Below are 5,723 nucleotides of genomic sequence, written 5' to 3'. Positions count from 1 at the left end.
GAGTATCTGGAATTACAGGCGCGCGCTACCACGCCCGGCTGATTTTTTGATTTATTGTAGAGATGAGGTCTCGCCAAGTTGCCTAGGTGGGTCTCGAACCCGCGGGTTGAGGCAATCCATTCACCTCAGCCTCCCAAAGGCGTGGGATTACAGGCTGAGCCACTGAGCCTGGCGAGATTAAATCTTTATTTCCTGCCTTTGTAGACTGGAGGATCACCTGAGCCCAGGAGGTCGCGACTGCAATGAGCCGTGCTCATGCCACTGCACTCCAGCTTGGGCAACAGAGCAAGATCCTGACTCAAAGGCTCAAAGAAGGAAAAATTGTCATTTGAATTAATGAATGAAAGAGCAACCTGCTCCAGCCCCACTTGTGAACTTAATCCAAGGTGATCTGAAGTCTCTGCTCAAGGTTACTTACTGAAGTTTCCCTATGGGAACAAGTCCTTCCCACTGTCCCGGAGCTGATAACATGCACAGTCAGTCAGACTGGCTGGCACCAACCTGTACCCGGATGTGGGAAGCAGGCCACATTACAGGAGCAAGGGAAACTTTGTGACCAGAGGCTCCCGGGGTGGGCGCCAAGTGGGGCATTTGAAGGGGAAGCTGATGCCTGTACCTTGAGCTGAAATGGAAACTGGTGGCTGACAAGGAAGGATTCCCCACCTGTACCCCTCAGCCAGGCTTCCAGCGGAATAGAAACTCAGCCTCTCAAGTAGCTGGGACGACAGGCACGCACCACCACACCCGGCTTTTGTGTGTGTGTGTGTGTGTGTGTGTGTGTGTGTGTGTGTGTGTATGTGTGTGTATGCAGAGACAAGTTCTCGCTATGTTGCTGAGGCTGGTCTCAAACTCCCAGGTTCAAATCCTCCCACCTCAGCCTCCCAAAAATGCTGGGATTAGAGGTGTGAGGCACCATGCCTGGCCTCAAACGACACTGTTATGCACATAGCTCTAGGCAAGGCTCATAGTGGGTACAAAGATGCTTCAGTCATTCATTCATGCAATATGTATTTATTGAGTACCTACTAGGCACCATGCTAGGTGGGTGCTGGGAATGCATCTCTGTGGAAAACAATCGTGGCCCCTGCTACCCTGGAGCTGACTTATTCATGGAAGGAGATAAACAATAAAACAAGTAATTACACAGTATGTTAGGTGATATGAGCACACCATGAAAAAATTAAGTAGATTACAGGGATAGGGAGCACAAGACATGTTTTGGGGAGGCTTTGTAATTTTTGTTGTAGTTATCTTTATTTTATTCTTTTTTTGTTTGTTTTTTGAGTTGGAGTCTCACTCCGTCGCCCAGACTAGAGTGCAGTGGCTGCTCCCGGCCACCGCAGCCTTCACCTGCTGGGTTCCAGTGATCCTTCCACCTCAGCCCTCCAAGTAGCTGGAACTACAGGCGCACGCTACCACACCCGGCTAATTTTTTGATTTATTGTAGAGATGCGGTCTCACCAAGTTGCCCAAGCGGGTCTCAAACCCGCGGGCTCAGGCAATCTACTCACCTCAGCCTCTCAAGGCACAGGATTACAGGCTGAGCCACCGAGCCCGGTTATTTTATTCTTTTTCGACCTGGCTAAATTGTTTTATTAGAGAAAGCCAGGATTACAAAGGACTTGGGAGTTGGCATTGGGGCTTTTCTTCTTGCCAAAGGTGGACACAACATTGGCAGAATGCCAGTTGTACTGTGTCCTCTGCTTGGCCCGGCCTGTCTTCTTCTTCTTCTCTTGTTTAGGAACCTGACCTCTCATTTTCCCAGGACGGGCAAGGGAACCATGGACTTTACCTCTTAGCAGGCAACCGGTAACTTCCAGAGTAGCCAGGGACTCCATCCCACACTGGCCCAGGGTAGCCTCATCCTTCAGGAGCGTGCCTGCCAGAAGTACAACTTGATCTTCTGGCGCAACGCCCTCCAGCGTGGCTACCTGAGCCTTGATCTGGGCGACTGTCTCCCAGCTGGTCACCTTGAGGGTGTGTAGCTCCTGGGCGCGGACAAAGAGCGGCATGGTGGCAACTGAACCATGGCCCCACTGCTACCGCGAAGATGTAGTCAGAAAGAGGAAGGAGCGAGGGCGCACACATCCACATCACCGGCTGCGTGCTACGTCACTGCTCGGCTTTGTAATTTTTTTTTTTTTTTTTGAGTTGGAGTCTCACTCTGTCGCCCAGACTGGAGTGCAGTGGACGCTCCCGACCACCGCAGCCTCGACCTGCTGGGCTCCGGCGATCCTTCCGCCTCCGCCTTCCAATTAGCTGGAGCTACAGGCATGCGCTATCACGCCCGGCTGATTTTTTGATTTATTGTAGAGATGAGGTCTCACCAAGTTGCCCGGGTGGGTCTCGAACCCACAGACTCAGGCAGTCCACTCACCTCAGGCTCCCAAAGCGTGGATTACAGGCTGAGCCACTGAGCCCAGCTGGCTTTGTAATTTTTAATAGAATGTTCTGGAAAGGACTCCATGAGAAAGTGGCGTTTAAGCAAAAGACTTGAAGATGATGAGGGAAAGGCCCATTCAAATACATGAGAAAAGAATGAGAAGGAGCAGCCATTATTAAAAGAATATTGAGCCATTATCGTTAAAATAATAGCTACTAGCCGGGCTCAGTGGCTCAACCTGTAATCCCGCGCCTTAGGAGGCTGAGGTGAGTGGATTGCCTGAGCCCGCGGGTTCGAGACCTGCTTGGGCAACTTGGTGAGACCACATCTCTACAATAAATCAAAAATTAGCCGGGCATGGTAGCATGCACCTGTAGTTCCAGCTCCTTGGAAGGCTGAGGCGGAAAGATCGCCGGACCCAGCAGGTCAAGGCTGCGGTGGCCGGGAGCGGCCACTGCACTCCAGTCTGGGCGACAGAGTGAGACGCCAAGTCAAAAAATAAAATAAAATAAAATAATAGCTACTCTTTTTTCCTTTCTTTCTTTTTTTTTTTTTTTTGAGTCAAGTTCTCACCCTCTCATCCAGGCTGGAATGCAGTGGCACCATCATGGCTCACCCCACCCTTGACCTCCTGAGCTTACCAAGTGCTCGGACTACAGGTGTGTTCCACCACACTCAGCTAATTTTTTGATTTTTTTTTGTAGAAATGAGGTCTCGCTATGTTAACCAGGCTAATAGCTACTCTTGAAAAATTGTACCAAGGTGGTGGAATACCCTCCAAGATAAAGTGTGACAGGAAGATAAAACAAAAACCAAACTAACAAATCCAAGATGCAGGTATTTCTGTTTATGTGAATTATTTTGTAAGTGTCATAGTAAAGACGGCGTCAGGCAAATCATCAGTCGATGCCAAATCTAATGAGAAATCTGATGAGAAATAAAATACGGAAATGAACTTCACGTGTTTCCCATTTCTCCACACGTGGGTTACTCACTAGTTTCACGGAGAACTATGCCTTTATCAGCAGACCAAAATTAGCATCACCAATGTGGAGCAGGTGAACCCCACTCTCCTCCAAATGTGATACCTTGAGGACACAAGGTCACTGAAGTCAAACCTCAGCCAGGGAGGCGTAACCCGAGTCAAACTGTTTTCCAAGGATGGCCCCACCAATGTGTATCTAATCTTAAATGCTCTTCTTACAATGTCTTGTTGAGCCGGGCTCAGTGGCTCAGCCTGTAATCCCAGCGCTTTGGGAGGCTGAGGTGAGTGGATTGCCTGAGCCCGCGGGTTCGAGACCCGCCTGGGCAACTTGGCGAGACCTCATCTCTACAATAAATCAAAAATGAGCCGGGCGTGGTAGCGCGCGCCTGTAGTTCCAGTTACTTGGAAGGCTGAGGCGGAAGGATTGCCGGAGCCCAGCAGGTCGATGCTGCGGTGACCGGGAGTGGCCACTGCACTCCAGTCTGGGCGACAGAGTGAGACTCCAACTCAAAAAAAAAAAAAAACAGCAATGTCTTGTTGACGTGCCTCATTGAGAGGTGGGGTCGCATTTCCTACCGTTGAACTTGAGCAGAGTACTGTAAAATCCCTCCCCTAGAATACAGTGAAAGTGCCACTACATAGCTCCAAGACTAGGCCATAAAAGGCAGTATGGCTTCTTCCATTCTCTCCCTCTAACTTGGATGCTTGCCCTTCCATCCCAGCTGCCATGTTGTGAGGAAGCTCGAAATTCTCAGAGATGCCATGGGTGGGGGTTCTGACCAACAGCCGCAGCTAAGCCCCAGCAGCAGACAGCAGCTGCCAGACAGATGAGTGAATGAGAGATGAGTGAATGAGCCTTCAGAAAATGATGGTCAGGCTGGGCACGGTAGCTCACACCTATAATCCTAGCACTTTGGGAGGCCGAGGTGAGACAGCATTGCCTGAGTCCACAGGTTCAAGTCCAACCTGGGCAACATGGTGAGACCGCATCTCTAAAGAATTTAAAAAATTTGCCAGGCTCGGGGGCTCAGCCTGTAATCCTGCACCTTTGGGAGGCTGAGGTGAGTGGCTTGCCTGAGCCCGCGGGTTCGAGACCCGCCTGGGCAGTGAGACCTCATCTCTACAATAAATCAAAAAATCAGCCGGGCATGGTAGCGCATGCCTGTAATTCTGGCTACTCAGAAGGCTGAGGCGGAAGGATCGCCGGAGCCCGGCAGGTCAAGGCTGCGGTGGCCGGGAGCGGCCACTGCACTCCAGTCCGGGTGACGAGTGAGACTCCAACTCAAAAAAAAAAAAAAAATTAGCCTGGTGTGGTGGTGCATGCCTGTAGTTCCACCTACTTGGGAGGCTGAGGCGGAAGGATTACCTGAGCCCAACAGGTTGAGGCTGTGGTGGCTGTGAGCGTGCCACTGCACTCTAGCCTGGGCTACAGTGAGACTTCAAAAAAAAAAGAAAGAAAGAAAAGAAAAGAAAACGCCTGCCTTTAGCCTTTGAGATTTCCAGCTGAGGCTTCTGATATCTAACTTAGAGTAGATAAAAGCCTTCTCCACTCTGTCCTTCCTAAATTCCTGTCCTACAAGAATTTGGGATAATTTATTAAACAAATCCTAAACAAGGAACATTTTATATAATAACTGGCCTGTATTCTTTCAGAAACATCAAGGTCATGAAAGACAAAGAAAAACAGTGAAATCATTTCAGGTTAGAGAAGCCAGAAGGATTGCCCATGCCCAGGTAGTTGAGGCTGTGATAAGCCCTGATCGTGCCACTATACTCCAGCCTGGGTGACAGAGTGAGACCCTCACACAAACAAAAAGAAAGAAAGAAAGAAGGAAGGGAGGGAGGGAGAGAGGGAAAAAGGAAAGAAGAAAGGGAGGAAGGAAGGAAGAAAAAGAAAAAGAAAAAGATTATATCAAGGTAAATGTCCTGAATTTGGTTAAAGTGCTGTGGTTGCAGCAATAATAACTTGGCCAGATGTGGTGGCTCACACTTGTAATCCCAATACTGTGGAAGGCCAAGATAGAAGGATCACTTGAGACCAGAAGTTTGAAAGCAGGTTGGGCAACATTGTGAGACCCTGCCTCTATGCACAAATTTAAAAATTAGCCTAGAGGTGAGTGGATTACCTGAGCCCGCGGGTTCGAGACCCACCTGGGCAACATGGCGAGACCTCATCTCTACAATAAAATAAAAAATTAGCCAGGTGTGGTAGTGCGCGCCTGTAGTTCTAGCTACTTGGAAGGCTGAGGCAGAAGAATCGCCGGAGCCTAGCAGGTCGAGGCTGCAGTGGCCCGTAGCGGCCACTGCACTCCAGTCTGGGTGACAGAGTGAGACTCCAACTAAAAAAAAAAAAAA

The 5,723-nt window shown here is 49.6% G+C and overlaps 1 pseudogene; it reads right to left on the bottom strand.

Annotated features, from left to right (window-relative positions):
- Positions 1–1,595: 1,595 nt before the first annotated feature.
- Positions 1,596–2,076, bottom strand: LOC103264307 (annotated as a pseudogene).
- Between the last annotated feature and the right edge of the window lie 3,647 nt (positions 2,077–5,723).

Source organism: Carlito syrichta, unplaced genomic scaffold (genome assembly GCF_000164805.1).
Source record: "Carlito syrichta isolate Samal-C Ts95f unplaced genomic scaffold, Tarsius_syrichta-2.0.1 Scaffold305642, whole genome shotgun sequence".
NCBI lineage: Eukaryota > Metazoa > Chordata > Mammalia > Primates > Tarsiidae > Carlito > Carlito syrichta.
Note: the sequence above shows the minus strand (reverse complement) of the source record. Positions and strands in the feature narration are given on the sequence as shown.